Raw genomic sequence first — 20,162 nt, 5'->3', positions numbered from 1 at the left:
AATTTAAAAATAAAACTTTCTTAGTTAAATAAATAATGTAAAATAAACTTTTTTAAATTTGTTCAAATTATTTGTGCTACTAATATGGTAATGAGTTATATTAAAAAACTAGTATTATTTTATGAATGTGTGTATATAATACGTAAATGCATCAAATTATAATAAAATAAAATAATGAATAATTGAGACTTTATATAAAAAAGATATAAGTAAACTTAGATTAATAAAATTGTATATTAAATATGTACAAAAATAATATATATTACACATAATATATATGTTTGGTCGGTTCTCGATTTAATCGGTCGATTTGCGATTGACACTAAAACCGACCATGTTAAGGCGGTTTTAATCGAATGCGGTTTTTTCGATTTTCAGTTTTTTCGGTGTCGGTTTTTTCGGTGTTCGGACAGTCGGTTTACTCGATTTGGTCGATTTCTTGAATTTTTTGCTCACCCTTACTGCCAGGATTGATGCATACAATAAGCATCCTTGTTAATTGGTACATTCTCCATACATATATATATATAAATATTTATATATTATGTGTATATATATACATTATGTTATAGAATTTTGTAGAATGAGAGAACTTGGCATGCACCAACGACGTACATACATACCCACGTATATAATATTATATGTATATATATATATATATTTGTATCACTATATTCTATGAAAGAGAGCAATAATATCACAAAATAGATCTAGAGAGTAACATTGTCCAACCCAATTGATTTGGGAGTAACAAGTATCAATATTTCATTACGTAAAACTTCTTTCTTCTTCTTTATCTTTTTAACAATAATAAGTAAAATCTTTATCTATATTAGTTATTACTCGAAGATACTATATTTAGAATCTTTTGCATATATATTGTGCCAACCAATATATTTTTACATTTTAATTATTAATTAACGGTGAACACAAACAGAAAAGCGCAGCAAACATTATCCTTTAATATTATATTACTAAATAATACCTACGTACTTTATTATATATATTCCTATGTCAATTATATATACATTTTAATTTCAGACTAATTACTATAAATTAAGAATGTGTCTATTACCATTATAATTTTTTTTAAATATATATTTAAATATAATATATAAGATGTATTTTGATTTTTTCTAATATAATATTATAATATAGAGAGAGAGAGATCAATATGCTAGATTGTTAGTCGAAAATTTACGCATTAATTTTCTCAAGTTAACAAGTAAAACATATTTTGGAAAAATTCTAATTATGATTTGATTTTAAACATGCATGCTCAATATTCTTTTTTTCAACATAGGAATATATAGTATCGTGAAATCAAATTAAAACTCATATAGACTACTCAAAATAATACAATCTCATATATAAAATTAATATGAGCCGTGCATTTAAATGTATATATATTTATATACATATATAAAGAATAATTAAAGGTAGGAAGAACTGCACGAAGTTGACGTAGCAATATATAAGAAACACTAAAATATGAAATAATTAATAATTAAGGACGAAATAATTTAATTATTTTAAAGTATAAATAATAATATATAATGAGATCATACATAGAATAGAATAAAGTCCAATTTAAATTTAAATTAGTAATTAATAAAATAAAAATGGGAAAAGTAAATTAGAGAGGCAAACACCAAAGCAATATTCCCGGTGCTTTGATAGGCCGACAAACAGACAAAATATTGTCACATAGACAAATTCAAGTATATTTATATATAATATATAGTATTAGTTTAAATTATATATTAGTTAATATATTATATATAACCCTAACTTTAATCTCATTTTTTTTAAGAAAATACTATGTACATTAAATTATTATATTATTAAAATAATAACAAAAGAAAAGCGACCAAGTTCTTGCACTATATTATTTTATACACTAAAGTTTGTTAGTATAATTAATATTAATATACTATAACATATGGGGTTGCAATATCTAATTACAAACCCAAAATGGCAAAAATTAATTGGGAATCCAAGAACTGGAATCTGAGCCCTTCTCTGTTTTTTTGTGTACTTATATAGTAATATAATATATATAATTATTATTACTATAACATGCATATAATCCATGCATCTATAATAATATTTATATATATATGTGTGTATTTATATAAGACTTGATGTGTTTCCCAATGGCTCATACACTTATTTTTATATGTCTCTTTGTAATACAAATATATAATATAGTTAGTGGTTCTTGCTCATCTAACTGCTAGATTTTGTCCCATTTAACATATTACTTGATTATATAAATTGATGGTCTTTATAGTTTGGTACAAATTCTGACCTTCATTATATTTATTATTTTAAAATAATAAGTTGTGATATATAACCTAGACAATGAGCCAGAGCTGGTCAACTCATTATTACACATGTGGATTTGAGTGTTTAATTATATATATATATATATATATAATAATAATTGGTTAATTTATTATTATTTAATTATAGAGTTAAGTCTTTGAGGATGAAAAAATGATGATAAAGATTTTGATTCTAGTAAATAATTAAAAAAGTTAAAAAATAAAATATTGATTCGTATATAAGTGTGACAAACTAAATATAAAGAAATTAAACTAGAGTGATGAAACATAGTATATATTAATTGATAGCAAAAATATATATCTTATCTTAATATATTATATAAATGCATGCGTATAATATACTAAATAATGTTAAACATATGAGTTTGATGTGATTGTGAACATATATATTATGATTTGATGAAACCCTACATCTTCTTTTTTTTCTCTTTTACCTTTTTTTTTCCTTTTTTTTGTCGATTAGGTCGAGCAAAAGTGCATATACGTACGTACAACTACATGCATGCAAAAACATGGGTAAATTTTAAATATTATGATTTATAAATATACATATATTTTTTTTAAAATAAAGTGATGAACTTTTTGGTCTAGCATAACATCATATATAAGAATAATATAGATCAAATTTGCATAGTATTATGATGATTTTTAAAAGGTTATTGGGACGAAACTTTTTTAATATTTGAAATTGTTGTATATATATGATTTTAATTATAACAAAAGTAGCGCTAAAAGTATTTTATTTTACAATTTTGTTGCAATTGTAACTCAAAAATATGTGACAACATATTATTAGAGTGGCGGATCTAAGATTTAAGGTGAGATCAGAGGATATAATTTTTTTTTTTTTTTTTGGGTAAAGAAGAGGCAAAAGAAAAAAAAAAGTGTTGTTGGTAGAATTTAATATTTACCACTAACATATATGTAATCTAGCTTAATCATTATACTAAAATTAATATTATGTCTAAATAACTCTCACTTCAGTGTACCCATTTAGACTACGTATTAAATAATTATTATTTATCTTATTTTCAATTAATAAAAATATACAAATTGGAATAGAAAAATTGATTCAATTTTCTTTAATTAAATAAATATTTAACAGCTAAAAGGATATGATTGTAATAAAATTGTAAGATAAAGTACTTTTATTATTATTTTTTTAATTAGAGTTATATATATAACAATTACAAACGTTAAAATTTTTTACTGCAAATATTCATTTTTAAAATAATATTCTAATTAGTACAAAAAGCACACCAACAATAATTAATGTACATAAGCTAAAGTTACAAATACCAACTAATTCATTAGGTAAATGTTCAATTATTGAAAAATGACATGTAAACATGAAATTAATTATTTGTTCAAAATTATTATTTAAGTAATGAGCCATAAATTATCTAACGAATAATTGCTCATTGGAACCACATCAAATTAACGATATTGAACATGCACACTTTCATGACCACCACTTGAGATTTAAACATAGTTCATTATTAAGTTCTAAAATAATCATCAACTAATATATATTTGGTTGTAAGGAATCAAACTACCATTACAATTTATATATATATATATATATATATATGGTTTCCTCATTTATATTTCCCAATTTCCTCATTAAAAAAGGAATGAGATCCATATATTTTTTAAAAAATTATTAATAATATTAGTGGTGGATTGAAAGTAGCTTCTCATTTTAAATTATTTGAGACAAAGACAAATAAAGGGGAACAAAATTGGGTCACTTGCATTAAACATGTCCTTTAATTATGTCCATATATCGATGTAAATTTAAGAAGAAGAGAATTTAATTTATTTTCTTTGTATATATATAATTATGTTTTTTAGGGAGCCAAATTACCTGTCCCAGTTCCTGTCCCACTCCCTGTCCCAGCCAATAATATTTTGCCACCTCAATTAAAATTCCACCTATACATTTAACGATCCCCTCTAAAAACTTAACTCTGTTAGTCTGGTTTTTATTTAATATTATTTTAAAGTAAAATAATATCATCACTACTCGCTCACTCTCTCATGAACTCTTAACTCTTTTATAATAAATTATTAAGTATCTAACTGCCATTGTCATTTCTTCTAGCATTTTGTAAAAGAAGGAATATATTGATAAACGGAAAATATTTTCTCACACGATTAATTAATACGACTAGAACTATGAAGTGAGGTTTAAAATAATTTATCTACTACGTACTCAAAGTCTAATAAACCAGAAAAATTCAATTGGAAGAATACCCTACAAATTAGGGGAAAATCTAAATTTTTCTAAAAAAAATTAAACACAAACTAAACCCACAAAAGACATAATTTCTTATCATTAAAGGGTATTATATAATATAACATTCCATGGGGCTGCCTTTCCAAAGAACTGGTCATAGAGAAGGTAGATTATCTGAACTGAAAAATAACCCTGTTCAATTCGGTCAAAGTCGGTCCCCAAATCATTGTAAGACTACCACCATAGTAAAAGCTTTCCAAGACAGCCACATCAAAACTTTTGCTCCATTTCTCTGTTCGGTACATCCTCAAAGAAAATAACACAGAGAGATTTTCATGCCTTTTGCAAATAATTTTTTAATGTTCTTTGTTTTTCTTCTTTTTATATTTTGTTTCAATTGTTGGAAGAAAAAAGACCGAAATGTATTTGATAGAAGAAAAAGATAGATAGTCATGATATTTTTTACTTATAAATAAAAGTCATGATAATTTTTTAGTTAAAAAATATTATTAAATTTAAAACAAGGAAACAGAGTTAGTTTTTAGAGAGATATGTTAAATGTATAGGTGGAATTTTAGTTGAGGTGGCAAAATTTCATTGGCTGGGATAGGGAGTGGGACAGGAATTGGGGACAGGTAATTTGGCTCCGTTTTTTAGAGGTACATAAAACCATAAAAGAAATGTTATTAGTAATAAATAAATAAATTATATTTTGGGATTTTATTATTTGATACAATTATGAATGAAATTATGAATATATAGGAATTTTTTTTGCCAATTATGAACTCTCTGATTTTTAATTTATTTGTTGAAAAAATTCCTCTAAATTATAAAAATTGTTGCAATATAGTTAATTTAAAATACAAGATCTATTTGACAACTTTAAACTACTCAAAATTCAATTTTTAGCATTAAGTGTGCAAATATTAACTCTGAATACATGATTCACTACTACAAAAACCCCCTTTAGAGGCGGTTTTTAAGCCCTTTTAGCGTCGGTTTTCGCGAAATTCGCTACCGACGCTGATCAGGGCGACGCTAAAGGGTTTATATGAACCGACGCCATATGTACCCCTATGGCGTCGGTCATAGGACCCCTATGGCGTCGGTTATTATTAAATAACCGACGCCATAGGAGTACATATGGCGTCAGTTTTTATAAAATAACCGACTCCATAGGGGTTTCCTAAAATTTTTTTTCAACTTTAATTAATATATATATTTTTTTTACATTTATTAAAAATCTAAATTTATTTTTGTATTATTAATTAAATAAATTAAAGCATAAATAAAATTAAATTAAAAAGTTAAATAAATACAAATTTACATTGCTCTAAGTGTTTGTATATTAAGTATTTTTTATTAATATTTTATATTTTATAATATGTGTTTGTATTCTAGTATTTTAGTATCATTTTTATAATTTTTTAAGTTATGTTTTATATAATAATTAGTATATTGAATAATAAAATAATGTGTAATATTTTAATTTTTATATAATTTAATATTTTTATACTTTTAAATTTTATAATATGGGTTTGTATTTTTCTAGTATATTATTATTTTTTTTATAATTTTTTAAGTTTTGTTTTGTATAATAATTAGTTTATTGAATAATAAAATAATGTGTAATATTTTAGTTTTTATGTAATTTAATATTTTTATACATTTAAATTATATAATATGGGTTTGTATTTTTCTAGTATATTAGTATTATTTTTATAATTTTTTAAGTTATGTTTTGTTTTGTATAATAATTAGTTTATTGAATAATAAAATAATGTGTAATATTTTAATTTTTATGTAATTTAATATTTTTATACATTTAAATTTTATAATATGGGTTAGTATTTTTCTAGTATATTATTATTATTTTTCTAATTTTTTAAGTTATGTTTTGTATAATAATTAGTTTATTGAATAATAAAATAATCTGTAATATTTTAATTTTTATGTAATTTAATATTTTTATACATTTAAATTTTATAATATGGGTTTGTATTTTTCTAGTATATTATTATTATTTTTATATTTTTTTAAGTTATGTTTTGTATAATAATTAGTTTATTGAATAATAAAATAATGTGTAATATTTTAATTTTTATGTAATTTAATATTTTTATACATTTAAATTTTATAATATGGGTTTGTATTTTTCTAGTATATTATTATTATTTTTATATTTTTTTTAAGTTATGTTTTGTATAATAATTAGTTTATTGAATAATAAAATAATGTGTAATATTTTAATTTTTATGTAATTTAATATTTTTATACATTTAAATTTTATAATATGGGTTTGTATTTTTCTAGTATATTATTATTATTTTTATAATTTTTTAAGTTATGTTTTGTATAATAATTAGTTTATTGAATAATAAAATAATGTGTAATATTTTAATTTTTATGTAATTTAATATTTTTATACATTTAAATTTTATAATATGGGTTTGTATTTTTCTACTATATGAGTATTATTTTTATAATTTTTTAAGTTATGTTTTGTATAATAATTAGTATATTATCCCAATATTTTTGTATTTTTTTTAGCTTACTATATCTATCCTTAACACTCAACAATATCTATCCTATGTATTAATATTATTCAAAAATTACTCTAAGTATTTAAGGATTATTTAAATATATATAAAAAATATTCTTATAAAAGAAAGTTAAAGAAAGCATACCTTATACCAAAAATTATGTACTTGACTTCCGATAAAGTCACTTCCGATAAAATCCTGACAACCAAGTTTAAGAGAAACTAAAATCAAATATTATCCTAATTCTACCAAAATTTCGGCAGCATAACGGCTATAATTGAACGTTTCCAAAAAATTTAAACCTATTAATAACATTTTCCTAACACCATTAATAAACAAAATTTGAGAACCTTTCAAATATGAACTTTGACATTGTTGACCGAGGTTTTCGGCAACTAATAAAATATGAATATAATAATGAGCTGTAAGAAAGCGAGATGAAGATTTTTTACGTGGTTGGGGCGTTAATGAGCCTTAGTCCACGAGCCACTGATATTTATGGATGTCTTTAATACAGATCTTACACTTGGGAGAATGTTTTCTCTCTTTAATACAAAGAATGTTCTTGGTGAGTTTTTTCTCTGTTTGCTCTTAAGCAGCCAAGATTCTCCGACCCCATTAAATGAGCTTTGAGGGGGTATTTATAGTGTTTTAGTGGGGCAATCCCTAGAATTGTACTTACACATGTGTCTGTAAGTATCCATAAAGTTGGGCATTTCCGATGAATATACCATGGGTGATGCATGGTCAAATCCCTAGGTGCTGTAGGGTTTTTATGGAGAATGTCCTTTTTGTCTTATGATTGACGTGACTCTTCGCAGAGTAGCCGTCGCTAGACTTAAATGATCATTACTGTAGCGCTGCTGTTTGGGGGATGTGCCGTCAGACTTTATTGCGTGTACAGTCCCAACACGCTTCCTCCCATGCAGCATTAAATGCGACTTGATGTCTCGGGAGAGACCTGACACATCCCGGAGTGCCTTTGAGCTATGTTCACTTCCGGGAGTACCTTGTACTCCGGGTGCATCTTCCGGGACCCATACGAATAATGCTTCCTGGTGTCATACAAAGACTTAGCAGTTCTTCTCAAGTAATTTAATCCACGTGTCCCTTCCTGGCTGGTCCACGTATATTGGGCGATTTTAGGAGCAACATTTACCCCCCAAGCCTTGTTTACTTATAAAAATAAATCAAGGCTTGTCTAAGTGTCTCCAGTTGACTCCTCGTTTCCCCAGCTCGAGTTTCGAGCGCGTGGGGGGGCACATTAAATGATGGTATTTAATGCGATAATACGTTTGTTCGTAGGAATGTTTCCAGCCGCCTCCTCGGTCTTACGATACGACGTGGGGCGCGTGAAGGTGTGTCTAATAATGGCATTAAATGCAGTGATTCACTTTTGCAGAGGTCGATTCGTTTCACGCCCCATGATTGATGCGGCGCATTGATGGTGTCAGGCGGATACTCAAACGTTTGCACCGCCTTAATGGCGGATTGATCTGGCCCGTTGATCTGTTGGGAATTTGAATCGTGCGTTTCCCCTACCGTACGATTGGTAGGTGAAGACGCCTGTTCCTCATGCATTTTTGCCTATAAAAGCCACCGCCTTTCCTTCATTTCGGTTACTTTCCATTCCTTGCCATTTTTGCTCGAATTTCTCAGAGAGAAAAATTTCCTCAAAGTAGCACAAACCGTCTTAACACTTGAACATTTTCTGTAATCTTCCAGTGTTCGATTTCGCCAGTGCTTCTCAACTCTCGCTCAACCTTACCCAGTACCCCCAGTTCAACAATCATCTGTAAGTTTTTCGCATCTTTAGACTCTAGCATGCTTACATTTATTTTGTTTGTTTTCTGGGTTCGTACTCAGAGATTTCTGGAGTGTGAGTGTTTGAGCTCTTTGAGTTCTGCTCTTACGTTTTACTGTATTATTTGTAGTTGTACAGTTTTGTTTGAAGAAGGCCGTGTATCCTTCGTTTAGCATTCGCTTAGGGCATAGGAAGACTTTTTCTTTTCCCTTTTGCAAAACCACTTTTTCTGTGATTTTACTGCACCCGACACTTGTTCAGGGATTCTCTTTCGAGTTTCCCAGGTGACACGTGTCCGGAGGGGGCCTCTTTCCAGCGGTTAGGGGACCCCCACTCCCTTTTTTCTGGTTTAGGGTTTGATATGGGGCCTAACTGCTGGGTTTTTTTTTTCTTTTCGTTTTTCTCAGAGCACATCATGTCTGCTTCTGGCTCAAAGTCCTCGAAGAAGAAAGGGAAGAGTATTGCCACCCTGGAGGAGGTTTCTCTGGGACCTGTCGCCCAGGAAGGGTACAAGTCCCGCGCCACTGGCTGGGAGGCGGCCGAGCTCCGATCGACCCTGACCTGCCCTCACCAGTTGGAGAACATCATTAACGTAGCTGGAATCAAGCCCTCTACCTCAGGGACCTTTCACCGGCCTCCCCGTGACTCGGAGACTCCCAACCTCAACTATGATGGCTTCGGGGCTTGGAGTCAGACCCATCTGATGGCCGGTGCAATGCTCCCACTCCAGGACTATTTTGTTGATTTCCTTGTATTTGTCGGCCTTGCGCCATACCAACTTATTCCCCAAGCATACCGCCTGCTCTCAGGCGTATTTATTTTTTATGCCGCTCGCGGCTGGGGGTCTCCCAGCCCTGCGGAAATTTTATATTTTTACGAACTTGTATCCGTCCCCAAGAAAGGGGACAAACTTAAGGACGGTTTTTATGGGTTCCGGATCCACCCTGCTAATGAAGGGGTGGTTCCGTATAATAGGCAGACTCATGTGAAGGAGTACCGCCACCGATTTTTCTTCTCCCCCGGTTTTAGGGCCGTGGATCATCCGGAGCTGCTCACGGAGTGGGTGCGGATCCCACCTTATCAGCGGACGCTCACCACTCAGGCGTTCCTTCGAAGGGCCCAAGCCTTCGCCTCTTACGACCATGCCGATCTTGACGTCGGGGGCTTGGTCACCACGGAGAATTGCAGAAAGGCCAAACTTATCCTTTCTCACCAATCCGTGGATGACTCCAACCTTTCCAAGGTTATCTGCCCTAACGTGAGGGCGCCAGTCGCGGAGAAGGCCTTCCGGGATGAGCTTATTGCTACGGCAGAGAAGAAGTATCAAGATTATCTCTACCGGAAGGCCCAGGAGAAGGCGTATTCCAGTGCCCAGGCTGCCTCTGGGAGAGGGCTCCGTGTGGGGAGCCCGGTGGTGCGGAGGAGCCAAGCCATCGGCGGGAAGTCCGAGGCAAAATTTTTTGACAAGATTCTTCAAGAAGAGATTGGAGGTCCTTCCGCCGGGGGACCTCTTCGTCTTGAAGGTTCTTCCGAGAACCAGACTTCCCGGCCTCAGCCTTCAGTCCCCGAACCAAACTCGGGCGCTCCTGGTGCTAGCACTTCTGGTGCTGGTGGTAAGTCTCCTTTGATAATTCAATATGTCCCTTCTGTTGATGAATATACCAGTCGTAGGCCCATAGGGTTCGACGAGCGTCTTCGTAGGTTTAAGATGCCATCGACCCGGTGGGGGGATCATTTGAAGGAGTTTTATTTTACAAACTTAGGAGATTACCTAGGTCGGTCCCGGATGGGCCCCGGCCCTCCGGAACCTATTCCCTTAGGTCCGTCGGCTTACATAGCGTCCAGCTGGTTTCGGCCCTCGGACAGTTATCTTGGAGACGATGCTGACAGCATTAAAGTTCGGGACTTTGCTAGGGCCGAACTAGGGAGTCCGGGTAGGAGTAGTTTATTTACTGCGCCTTTTTGTAAGTAGTTTCTCACGGACTTTTAACACTTGCTTGCTTTATTGGAACAGGTACCTCCATGGATGCCATCCTGGAACGGCTGGCTGGGGTCCATACTCCGGTGGCTCCTCCGGCCTTCACCCCCTCTCCCCCGGCCCCTTCCTTGAAGGTTTCTTCCGGCGCTCCTCCCGAAACCATCGACTTGGTGGATGACGAGGAGGTGCTTCCGGGAGAAGGCCAGGGGAAAGGGTGGGACTTCTCAGAGGAAGCCGCCGAGGGTGCTGGAGACCCTCAAGCTCTCCCAGTGGTAGCAGAGGAGGACGAGGAGGAGTCTGAAGTGGCTCTGATCCGCAAGCGCAAGGGCAAGATGATTGCCCAAGACGAGCCGAAGAGGCCTCGGAGGGCCGACACTCCCGCTCATGGCCTAGACGGCGGGGTGTCTCCAATGGAGGAAAATCCTGCTCCTCCTCGCATTGAGCTTACCCCGATTCCGGGGGATGAGGCGAGGCAGGAGCTTCGCATAGCCAAGCATAACTACGCTATGGACGAGTACTCCCGGGGATATGCCGATGTGGAGGCCCTTAGGAGGATCCTGCGGGCGGAGGTTGAGGCGAGCATTAACCATCCGGACTATCATGATCCGTGGAACCTCAACCTGGATCCTTTGGCGGACTGGTTCCGTCCCCTCCTAGGGCCCACTCTGGCTCCTTTTGCCGCGGAAATGACCGGTGAGTTCGCTTCTCAGCTTACACGCTGTGCGCCCAAGCGGTTTGCCACTTGTGCTTCCCTGAACTCTATCTTCCAAGTCCAGGACCTCAGCCATTCCCTCACAGTGGTAAGTACTTTGCAATTTCTTACGTTTCCTTTTTTGGTGTTTGTATTTTGTTTTCTTTGAGGAATTTTTCCTTACATCCCAATATGGCTCAGCTTGCAGCTGAGGCTGGTCGCCTCTCCAAGAACATCATAAGCCATGGCTTCGCTCTGTCCGATTTTGGGGACATGAACGACGTCAAGAAGGTCCTTCAAGACCTTACTGCGGAGAGGCAGATCTACCAGGAGGCCGCCGAGCGCCAGGAGGCTGCGGCCAAGGCTAAGGAAGAGAGGGCCAAGGCCAGGGAGGAGGAGGCCATCCGGAGGGAGGCTCAGGCGGAGGACATGATCCAGGCCGAGGCCCAGCGGAGAGGCAGGATGGAGGCCCATCATCAGGAGGAGCTGAGGGCTCAAACTGAGGCTGCCGAGAAGGCTAGGCGGGACCTTCGGGAGGCCAGGGAGGCTTTGGACGAAATGGCCGCCAAGGTGAAGTCTCTAGAGGAGACTCACCAGTCGGATATTGAATCCAAGGCCGCTCTGGCTGCGGAGTTGAAGGAGCTTCGGGACTATAAAGATCAGTCTATTAGGAAGGCCAAGAGGGCCGAGCTCCTTTCTCCCGTCTCCTGTGCCCGGTGCCCGAAGCGCTTTGACGATGGTGTCTACATGGCTTGGGCCACCATCGATCAGAGCATCAAGCTTTCTTTCTATCCCAAACCCGAGGACATGATTGCCAAATTTCGGGAGAAGAAGAAGAGACTTGACGCTGAGCTTGAGGCACGGATCGGACCTCGTCTTCCGCCACGGGCTGACTGAGCTGCCCTATTATTGACCCAGATTATACCCGTTCTTTTCATAACTCTTTTTTTCTTTGTACATACTTGCTGCTGCCTTAGAACAGTTTACTTACAGGCGGCAGCCTTTATTTAAAGGGGAGACAATTTAAGGCCTGTCCCCGGGCCATTTATATGTGTATGACCTAACCTTCGGGTTAGGATGTTTTATTATATATATATTTTTTTTTTTATATATATATGTGCGATCTTTTTTCCACACTTTATATATTTCAACCTGTCCTTTGGCTCAGGATTTCATACTTACGCCTTTTATTTTTTTGCGCATGTTTTTGACCTGCCCTTTGGGTCAGGATATTTTACTTAGCTTGACCTGCCCTTTGGGTCAGGATGTTTTACTTAGCTTGACCTGCCCTTTGGGTCAGGATATTTTACTTAGCTTAACCTGCCCTTTGGGTCAGGATGTTTTACTTAGCTTGACCTGCCCTTTGGGTCAGGATATTTTACTTAGCTTGTTTTTGTTTGTCCGTGCGGTATACCCTAGTACCCCCCTGAGTGGCATAGAAACTTTGTTTTTAAGGCACTCAGTTTTATTTAATATAGAGGAGGCATACATTTGGACGGTACAAACCCTTTAAACAAAAGCTAAGTTTAATTCGCTACTGGTAGTATTTTCTGAGGTGATCGGCATTCCAGGCTCTTGGGACAGTAGTTCCGTCCATTCTTTTCAGTTTGTAAGTGCCAGAGCCGATTTCGTCCTCGATTTCATATGGTCCTTCCCAATTTGGTCCAAGTACCCCCACTCCGGGTTCTTGGGTGGCTGGGAAGACCCTTCTTAGGACCATGTCACCGATAGCGAATTTTCTGTTTTTAACCTTGGAGTTAAAATACTTGGTCACCTTCTTCTGATAAGCGGCCATCCGTATTTGGGACTCATCCCGGAGTTCTTCGACTTGATCCAGAGCTTCTTGGAGCAGGGCCTGATTGGTGGCCGGATCATAAGTCGTTCTCCTGTGGGATGGGAATAATGTTTCCACCGGGACCATTGCTTCACAACCGTATGCCATTGAGAACGGCGAGTGACCGGTTGTGGTTCTGGGGGTCGTCCGGTAGGCCCACAATACCCTTGGCAATTCTTCGGGCCGCTATTTTTACAAGCCAGCCTTCTTTTTCAAGGTGACCTTTAGGATTTTATTGACCGCCTCCGCCCGGCCGTTTGTTTGAGGCCGGCTACCGCGGAGAAGCTTTTCACTACTCCGTGTCGGTTGCGTGTCGGCAAATTCCTCGCAATCAAATTGCTTTCCATTGTCTGAGACTATTTTGTGAGGTAAGCCGTATCGACACACTATGTTTTTGACAACAAAGTCCAACGCCTTCTTAGCGGTTATTGTCTTCATAGGCTCAGCCTCTGTCCATTTGGTGAAGTAGTCTACTGCTACTATTGCATACTTTACTCCTCCTTTTCCCGTAGGTAGAGACCCGATGAGATCTATGCCCCAGACCGCGAAGGGCCAGGGGCTTGTCATCAGCGTGATCTCATTTGGAGGAGCTCTCGGTATGTTCGCGTACCTTTGGCACGAGTCACACTTTTGGACATAGTCTATACAATCTTTTTTCATTGTTGGCCAGAAGTATCCCTGCCTCAATATTTTCTTTGAGAGGCTGGGTCCTCCCGTATGATCTCCACAGAACCCTTCGTGGACCTCCAGCATGATTTGTCTAGCTTCAGGGTCCGATACACACCTTAAATAAGGCATGCTGAGTCCTCTCCGGTAGAGAATTTGGTCCATCATTACATAACGATGAGCCTGATACTGAATCTTTCGAGACAGTGCCCTCTCTTGGGGCAACTCACCTATGGTTATGTATTTTATGATGGGGACCATCCAGCTGGGTTCTTGCCCAACCGTTTGTGTGGTCTCTTTTATTTTGATGCTTGGCTCTGCCAAGCGTTCCACGGGTACTACCCCCAGCTCTTCGATCTCACTATCCGAGGCTAACTTAGCCAGACAGTCCGCATGAGCGTTCTTTTCTCGGGGGATTCTTTCTATTTTATAGTCCGTGAACTCGTGGAGCAGTTCTCGGACTATTGTTACATACGCGGCCATTCTTTCGCCGCGGGTTTGGTATTCTCCGGATACTTGGTTTACGACCAGCTGAGAATCGCTGTAGACTTCCACTCTTTTGGCTCCTACAGCTTTAGCCAATTTTAGCCCTGCTATTAGGGCCTCATACTCGGCTTCATTATTCGAAGCTGTGAAGTTGAATCGGAGTGCTGCCTGGAGCCGCAACCCAGTGGGTGATATCATAGCCACTCCGGCTCCCGAACCATTTTCATTTGAAGCTCCATCCACGAATACTCTCCAAGTGGGGATGGGTGGCTCCGGAGTGTTGGCTGTTGCCTCGGCTTCATTACATTCGGTGATGAAGTCTGCCAAGGCTTGGCCTTTTACAGAAATCCGGGGCACGTAATGCAAGTCAAACTGACTCAGTTCCATTGCCCATTTGAGGAGTCTTCCGGAGGCTTCAGGTTTCTGGAGGACTTGCCGGAGTGGATGATTGGTCAAAACTCTGATTGGATGGGCTTGGAAGTATGGTCTCAACTTCCGTGATGCCATCAGGAGGCAGAATACCAGTTTTTCGATGACCGGGTACCTCGTCTCGACTCCTATCATGCGTTTACTAACATAGTACACGGGATGCTGGACCTTTTCTTCCTCCCGGACCAATGCAGCACTGACCGCATGTTCGGAGACCGCCAAGTAAAGGAACAAGTCTTCTCCAAGGACGGGCTTTGATAGGATAGGAGGTTTTGCCATATGGTCTTTTAACCTTTTGAATGCCTCCTCGCATTCGTCCGTCCATTCGAACTTTTGGCATTTCTTCAGTATGTTGAAGAAGGGTATGCACTTGTCCGTGGATCGTGAGATAAAACGGCTCAACGCGGCTACCTTTCCGGTCAAACTTTGCACGTCCTTATGTTTCCTGGGGGATGGCATGTCCAAGAGAGCTTGAATTTTCTCCGTGTTCGCCTCAATCCCTCTCTGGCTGACTATGAAGCCCAGGAATTTTCCTGACTTGACTCCGAAGGTACACTTCTTCGGATTGAGCTTCATGCCGTATCTCCGGACGACTTCGAAACATTCTTCTAAGTCGTCTGCATGGCTATTGCATGCTTTGGATTTGACGAGCATGTCGTCTACATATACTTCCATGTTTCGTCCCAGGAGGCTTTTAAACATCCGGTTAACCATTCTTTGATAGGTTGCTCCGGCGTTTTTTAGTCCGAAAGGCATGACTAGGTAACAGTATACCCCCTTATCGGTCCTGAAGCTAGTGCACTCCTGGTCTGCCGTATGCATCTTTATTTGATTGTACCCAGCATAGGCATCCATGAAAGATAGCAGTTTAAATCCGGAGGTGGCGTCCACCATCTGGTCAATCCTGGGCAGCGGAAAGCAGTCCTTTGGGCAGGCTTTGTTTAGATCTGTGAAATCTATGCAAACCCGCCAAGTTCCGTTCGGCTTGGGCACCAGGACCGGATTGGCTAGCCATTCCGGATAGTATACGTCGCGGATCATGCTGTTGGACAAAAGTTTATCCACCTCTTTCTCTAAGGCCTCGGCTTTCGCCGAGTCGAGCGGGCGTCTCTTTTGTTGTATAGGGGGCATGTCCGGGTTGACGTTGAGGACATGTGTGATGACATGAGGGCTGATGCCGGTCATGTCCTCTTGGCGCCACGCAAAAACATCAATGGCGCCCTTCAGTGTTTTTATTATTTTATCCTTTTCCTCCGGATCTAGGCCTCTCCCTATCCGGAGTACTTTGGTGGAGTCGTCGTCGCACACTGGTATCTCTTCGACGTCCTCCATTGGTTCTACGACCCTTTCGGATCCTATACGAGGATCCAACTCGTCTTCTTCAGCCTTCTCTACTTCAGGGGGCCCCCGGACCATGAGCACTGGCAAATGGGTGGCAACGTTGTAACACTGCCTGGCCTCTCCTTGGTTTCCCCTCACCGTTCCGACTCCGGCTTCCTGGGTGGGAAATTTTAGGCATAGGTGTCGGATAGAAGTTATTGCACCGAAGTCGACGAGGGCCGGTCGGCCTAAGATTGCGTTGTAGGCTGTTGGACAGTCTACCACCACGAAGGTGCAATACTTAAACGTGCTCTGTGGAGTGTCCGGGCACAGGGTAACTGGGAGCCTGACTTTTCCCATCGGGATTAGGGTTGTCCCGTTAAACCCTGTGAGCTGCGATCCGCTGGGAGAGAGGTCCCGGTCGGTCAACCCTATCGCAGTGAAGGCCTCCTTGAAGAGCAAGTTCACGGAGCTTCCATTATCAATCAGGACTCTGGCCACCACTTTATTTGCAATGGGGGTCTCTATGACCAGCGGGTCGTGATGAGGAAAACGCACCGTCTTGGCGTCTTCCTCCGTGAACGTTATGGGTTGGTCCATTAGCCGAGGCCTTTGAGCTGGGAGTTGAGTGACCTCCCACACTTCACTGTGCCTTGCGGCCTCGGCATATCTCTTTCGCTCCTTCCGAGTGTTTCCTCCGATATGGGGACCTCCGGAGATCATGGCTACCCGTCCATTAGGCCGAGGCGGTAGTCCGGGTATATCCGGGTGTCACTGCGGAGCTGGAGGCAATACTCCTGCTGTACCCCCTGGTGTCCCCGAAGGCATGCCCCCGGCCACCTGCCCCGGGTTAAGGTGGGGTAACCTATTTTTGATCCACTCATAGAGGTGGCCCAACCGGATCAGATTCTCAATCTCATCCTTGAGATTTTTACACTCGTTGGTGCTGTGACCGATGTCATTGTGATATTCGCACCTTTTGCTTGGATCTCTCCGGGAGCTGTCCCTGTACAAAGGCTGGGGTCTCCGGTAATGCGTATTCTGCCTTGTGGCAAAATAGACACGTTCCTGAGAGTCCGTGAGCTCTGTGTACTGGGTGTATTGGGGTGTGTACCCCTTCTTTTGGCGCTTCTCTCCCGTTCGGGTGCTGCCCTTGGAAGACCTCTTGCTTCTAGACCCTTGAGTGGGGCCTGTTAAGCTAGCGGTTGGGGCAGCCTGTGAAGGAGCCCGTCCATTCACCCCGGACGGATTGCCGTAATGGGAAGATGCCGGGGGCAGAGCTTGCCCTTGGTTGTACCCGGGAGTGGCAGAAAACTGTATGCCACTAACAGGAGGGGTCGCGGTCGGGACAGTACCCGAGGGCGATACTCCTGGCATGTATCCTGCTATCCCGGTGGGATAATAGCCTCCGTAAGCCACGATCTGGGCTTCTTCGAGGTTAATATATTTTTGGACTCGCTTCTGGAAGTCCTGAAGGCTAGCAGCGCCTTCTTGCTGTAATTCGTTCCAGAAGGGAGTCCCAGTACGGATTCCTGCTTGGAGAAGCGCAAGCTGTTGTCCGTCGTCAACCTTCTTGGTCTTCGAGGCCTCCTCTCGGAACCTCTTGATGTAATTTTTCAAGGTCTCGGTGGGTAGTTGCTTGATGTTAGTCAAGGCACTAACCTCCAAATTGACCTTCCTGGCGGCGACAAATTGTCTCCGGAAGTTGGTTTGGAGTTTGTTCCAACATCCCACCGATCCTGGTTCTAGTTTCTTGAACCACTCCTCCGCCGAACCGCTCAGAGTGAGGGGGAAGCATAGGCACTTGGCGTCATTGCTGACCCGCATGACTGTCATGACTCGGTTGAATCGTGACAGGTGATCACTGGGGTCGGAGTTCCCAGTATATGCCGCCATTTCGGGCATTTTGAAGTTTTTAGGGAGCTCCGCCTCCAGGATATGCTTGGCGCAGGGCTCCCGGTCCTCACTGTCCGAGTCGGAGTCATCTCCCTTCTGCCTCCGGGAGACTCGGGCAATATCTTTTCGAAGGCTGGCAAGCTCTGCCATAATCCCTTCGTTTACAGTACCCGAGGAGACTTCGGGTCTGTATCTTTTTTGATCAAGGTGATCCCGGAGGTCACCTTGATTCCCATTGATTTGATTTCTCAAATCCACGGGTGGACATCTCTGTCCTCCTCTTCCTCTACCCCCCGGTTCCTGGTGCACGGAAACGCTCTTTCGGTCCCCTCGATCCTGAGGGCCAAGACTCCCTCTTTGGGGCTTGCCCCTCTGCGGACCTTTCCCTTTAGGGAAATCTGAGCGGACCTTGCGCGGATCCTGCGCCTTTTTCTTCCGACCAGGGGCAGAAGTAGGGTTTTTTGTTTGGTTTTCCTCAGCAGGGTGCCTTATAGGGCTAGGTTCCCTAGGCCTTTGCTGCTGGGAATTGGGCGAAGACGTAGCTGGCTCCCCATCGAGTCCAGCGGCCATTGCCTTGGGATGCACGTGAATGCCAGCTGCCTCCATGGCTTTTTGCATGGCTAGCATTACCTCATGCATCTTTTGATTTTGCACTTTCTGAGCTTCGATCTCAGCTTCGTGATCGATGGCTTTTTGTCTGAGGAGCACCAGCTCTTGGTAGCTTCCATCATCGTAAGCGTATTCGTCGAGGTGTTCCTCATGGTTCTCATCTGGAACTTCTTCCTCGGACTCCTCTGCTGCCCTTGAGGCTACATCCTCTTCATTGGGATCTTGAGCGTCTTCTAGAGGGCGAGGGTGACGTGTAGCTCTTGTCTCCACCATTGTTGTGAAATTAAATGCTTGTTGCGAAGCAGCTTTCCTCAGCTCTCAATGAAAGCACCAAAATGTTGACCGAGGTTTTCGGCAACTAATAAAATATGAATATAATAATGAGCTGTAAGAAAGCGAGATGAAGATTTTTTACGTGGTTGGGGCGTTAATGAGCCTTAGTCCACGAGCCACTGATATTTATGGATGTCTTTAATACAGATCTTACACTTGGGAGAATGTTTTCTCTCTTTAATACAAAGAATGTTCTTGGTGAGTTTTTTCTCTGTTTGCTCTTAAGCAGCCAAGATTCTCCGACCCCATTAAATGAGCTTTGAGGGGGTATTTATAGTGTTTTAGTGGGGCAATCCCTAGAATTGTACTTACACATGTGTCTGTAAGTATCCATAAAGTTGGGCATTTCCGATGAATATACCATGGGTGATGCATGGTCAAATCCCTAGGTGCTGTAGGGTTTTTATGGAGAATGTCCTTTTTGTCTTATGATTGACGTGACTCTTCGCAGAGTAGTCGTCGCTAGACTTAAATGATCATTACTGTAGCGCTGCTGTTTGGGGGATGTGCCGTCAGACTTTATTGCGTGTACAGTCCCAACACGCTTCCTCCCATGCAGCATTAAATGCGACTTGATGTCTCGGGAGAGACCTGACACATCCCGGAGTGCCTTTGAGCTATGTTCACTTCCGGGAGTACCTTGTACTCCGGGTGCATCTTCCGGGACCCATACGAATAATGCTTCCTGGTGTCATACAAAGACTTAGCAGTTCTTCTCAAGTAATTTAATCCACGTGTCCCTTCCTGGCTGGTCCACGTATATTGGGCGATTTTAGGAGCAACAGACATTGATAATCATGCTACTAAGTATAATAAATGCATAGACACATCAATTAGATTATACAAGACAAGTGCCTAAAGTAACAAACAAAACAAATGTCACCTAATTTCACAAACATGTTTTGAGTCAAATACAAAGACCTACTAACACGAACATGTTTTGAGTCAAATATGAATGTGTTATGTCACCTAATTTCTTACAACTA

This window comes from Cannabis sativa, chromosome 7 (genome assembly GCF_029168945.1).
Source record: "Cannabis sativa cultivar Pink pepper isolate KNU-18-1 chromosome 7, ASM2916894v1, whole genome shotgun sequence".
Taxonomy (NCBI): Eukaryota; Viridiplantae; Streptophyta; class Magnoliopsida; order Rosales; family Cannabaceae; genus Cannabis; species Cannabis sativa.
This window is presented reverse-complemented; position numbering follows the sequence as displayed.